The sequence below is a fragment of the Rattus norvegicus genome, chromosome 8 (assembly GCF_021556685.1).
Source record: "Rattus norvegicus strain SHRSP/BbbUtx chromosome 8, alternate assembly SHRSP_T2T, whole genome shotgun sequence".
NCBI lineage: Eukaryota > Metazoa > Chordata > Mammalia > Rodentia > Muridae > Rattus > Rattus norvegicus.
The window spans coordinates 72,079,422-72,083,734 of record NC_141541.1 but is presented as its reverse complement, the minus strand read 5'-3'; positions in this window follow the sequence as shown (position 1 = coordinate 72,083,734).

Genomic DNA, 4,313 nt, shown 5'->3' with positions numbered 1-4,313 from the left:
CATATTAGTTCTTTGTGACCTGGCAGGAGGCCTTGGGTGAGGGGAACCATTTTGAAAACTGTTAAACTAGGGCCATTTTTTTCTTTATGTCGGTTAAAGCCCCAAGACTGGTTCTTCCCAGGCCTGGCCCTGAGACGCTAGCTAGGGCTCTTCCTCAGGCTGTCCTCTGTGAATATTTCTACCACCTCTGAGGTCCATCCTGAAAAGCCCGTTCCCCGGAAGCACTCACTTACAAGACAAAGGGTGCAACCAGAGGCTGCAGATACCATAAGTTGCCGGCTCAGGGAGCACTGGGTCTCCTTCCAGAATGCTTTCTGAGCTGAACATTGTGATACACACCTGCCAGCATTCTGAAGCCGGAGGCAAGAGGCAAGATTGGGACTTGAAGGACAGCCCCAGTTACATAGTGAATTTAAGAGCAGCTAGGACTATGTGAATCTCTCTCTCTCTCTCTCTCTCTCTCTCTCTCTCTCTCTCTCTCTCAAAAACAAATACCACCCTGTACACAAAAATCAAGACAAAAGAATGATTCTTTTTCAGAGCATAACCAAACACTAGCCCACAGTAGATGGGCCCAACCATTGTTAAGTCATTGGCAAAGCTCTCCACAGGGTTCCTCCCTCAGCCATGGAGTTTTTCTGAGACTTTCCCTAGTGGATTCTCAGCCTTCCAAGTGAGGTGACCATTCCCAGCACATGGGCATAGGGTTTGGATTTGCCTAGAGATGCAACCCCCTGGTGAGATGTTCCAAGCTCTGCTGGTCTTGGTTCCCCATCTGCCTTCTCACCCTCATCTCTGCTTCTCCCAGCCTAGGTGAGGGGAAGCCATTCACCCCCAGATATTCCCTCCTGCTCAGCTAACCCATATGAGCTGGAGATGGTGCTTGGTGCAGACAGACATCAGGCCCTCTGACACCAGGCTATCCTGGGACCTTGGAGCCTTGAGCAGATCAGACAATGAGGGAAATGTCAGACAGGCTGGGTGGCCGTACATAATGAGGTGGAAGTGCTCTCCTGAAGAGACTGGCATGGGTTCCCATAAGGAAAAGTGAAACCCCATAACGGCTTAGCCTGGCCTTGCTAAATCCGTGATGTCATTATTTAAGATGTAATGGTAGCTAGGCAAGGTGTCCTAGGCCTGCAAAGCCCTAGCACTCAAAAGGTGGAAGTAGGGGGATTGTGAGTTCAAGGCCAGCCAGAACTTTAGAGTAAAACCTTAATTTAAAAAAAAAAGAAAGAAAGAAGGAAAGAAAGGAAGAAAGAAAGAAAGAAAGAAAGAAAGAAAGAAAGAAAGAAAAGGTTTACAAGATGGTTCAACAGATGAAGGAGCTTGCTGCCAAGCCTGAAGACCTGAGTTCAATCCCTGGAACCCACATCATAGAAGATGAAGACTGACTCTGATCTGCACATGCGCACACATGCAAGCCAAGCACACAGAAACACAAAACAAATGAAGGTCAATTTTTTTTTTTTTAAAAAGTTATGATGGCGTCTGGGAGTCACACATCCCCACTGACACAAAGAGTTTTCTTCTAGGCACCAAGAGCCCCCTGCTGGTCCCCTGCTGGCCAGGTCAGCCAGAGCTCATCCTCCTTACAGACTTAAGACTGTGGGTCACAGACTTAAAATAGACACAGAGCCACTTGGGGGAAGGCAAGGATAGCAACAGTGTGTCAGGAGAGCTCTTCGAATAACGTCATGTCAACAGGGCACCTTCTGCACAGATCCTGGGCTCCTGTGGACAGACCAGGGTACCAGAGGTGGCCAGTGTGCTGCCCAGTGTACTGCAAGTCCACTGACCTCAGAGGCTGGATAAGACTCTTTATCTGTGCTTGTCCTGAGGCTGACAGCTAGCAAGCCTGCAAGGACGCAGGATTTTTGTGCCCTTGTGTCTCCCCAGAGCAGGTGCGCACAGTCCTGGAGCAGATGGAAGCCACCTGCATGCAGAAGAGCTCTCCAGGTTCAAGGTGACAGTTTCTCTCCGCTTCTCTTCCAACGCAGTCGGGCTCTGTGTTTTGGAGTTAGAGGTTGAAAATCTGGGTGTGGCCTTGCAGGTGAAGTGGACTGTCACACCCACCATAGCTGACACCGGACCCCAGTAAGCTCTGGTATACACCACAACTAATCAGACAGTCTTCCACCATCTGAAGAGCTCAAAAGATCAAAGTAGAGCGGTGGATGCAGCTCAGTTGGTAGAATGCTTGCCTAGCATGCATAAAGCCCTGAGCGTGATCTCCAGTACTACATAAACTGGGCATCGGGGCGCACACCTGTAACCTCAGCCTTCGGAGGTAGGGGCAGGAAGATCCGAAGTTCAAAGTCACTCTCAGCTACAGATTAACTTGTCTACCTCAGACTCTGCCTCAAAACAAACAGATTGGAGTAGAGCTCATCTGGGCCCGTCACACATCCTCTCTGAACCGCCACCTCTTCATTCCTACCAGTCACAGCTTCTCAATCCATGGTGCCTTTGCGTCATCCTTGCATGCGCAGCTCAACCTGCACCTGGCAAATCGTGATAACAACCTCTTCTGCAGCTTTTTACTGCGAGGAGAACCAGAGAAGTAAATGCTCCTAGCTCCCGAAGAAGACGTTGGTAAAAGGAAACCAGGAAGCAGAAAATCCACAAACCATTCACGGAAGCTCGAGAGCTTCCTGTTTGAAGGAAAAGAAGGGGGGCAGGGGGCGAGGAAAGCCCACGACTCACTCAGCAACTACCAGTGAGAGTCAGCGCAGGACCGAAATAGAAGCCCACCCAGGAAAGTACCTTGTTTCACAGTGTCAAGCTAAAAAGGAAAAAAAAAATTAACATAGGGAAACCATTTAAAGCAGGAAAAATATTTGTATGTAAAAGGAAATATTTTAGGCAGGAGTTGAATGCTAGATGATTTTGGGTCTCTGTAGGGAGTAATGAGGCATAGACACACAATGCCGTATGCATGTGATATTATCGGCGCCGCCTCGGAAAGCTCTTAAATCACGCAGATGCAGTTAGGGACCATTGTACAAAATAAACATCGCACTTGGTGTCCCGCCTGCCCCTAAGTTCTCTGATCTAGAGCAGCGCTGGCAGATTTTTACAGCCCCGTAAATTAACGTGGTGCTGATTTGATTGAGCTAAATTAATAAGACTTGCGCTTTGTTGCAAAACAACTATTACAGTATGTTGTGGGGACGCGGCGCCGATAAGGAAATTGCCGCCTTTAACAATCCCACTGAAGTTTCATGGAGGATTTCAAAACCGATTTTAATTAAAACAAAAGCCGATGTGTGGTAATAATGTGGATGTTAAGGAGAGAGAATGTGAAATGCCTTTTTAAATCCATTTTAATATGTCTTAAGGACTGGATGATGGATGTACTAAGAGCCTGCGGCTGACATTGAGCTGAGAGGCTGCCTGGGCGAGTAGCTCGAGTGACTTCCGCACCCGGCACACCCGCGGGCCCTGGGCTATGTACGGCTCAGCTTCTGGGCTGGGGTGGTCTCCTAAGGGGGAGCTGCAGGGGGATGGCAGTTTTCACAGTCCCAATGACCTTGGCACCTGGTTCTCCTGGCTGAATGGGGCTGTGCCATGGGCTAACGGGGTCACAGTCCCCAGGAGACCCCTTCTTCATATCAGCCTTCCCCAAACTCTCTTAAGGCATCTCTGGACCTCAGAGGCACAAGACTTAAAATAAGAAGCCAACGGCACATGGAAGCAGGAGAAAGGCTGTGTCTTGAAGCCGAGGGGTCAGGGTAAAAATCCTGACATGAGTGCACGGGTCTGACTTTAGAGCAGAGATTGCACCAAGGCTCAATGCCAAAGCCACTGTGTGTCCCAAGTGAGAAGAGGACCCAGGGAAGAGGCAAGTATGTAAGACCCACTCTAAGTCTCAACCCCCCTTGACCTCAGTCTCCTCAGCTGTAAAATGGGAACAGTGGTCAAATTTACCTCACATAGCTAGTGTGAGGACTAACAGAGACTAGTGCCTGGTGTGCACAAGCCTCAGGCTGGCCATCGTTGATATAGAAAGGCCTGTGACACACCTTGCATTCTGCTGCGTGTTATTTATTATATATCTGTGTATCTGTGTGCATGCATCCGTGTGTGCGCATGGGGACTGAGAGTCCAGCAGCGTGTTGCCTGTGTCCCCTTCACCTCCCCGTGTGAGGACTGGCCACAGCCTGAGTGCAGGGTCCCCCTACTTCTCTGTCCCTACCCACACCGTAAGCTTCTTTAGGGGAAGCACTAGATGACTTTGTTTCCTTCAAGTGTCTGGCACAGAGTGGCCATCACTATTGAATGAATGAATGAATGAATGAATGAATGATGCG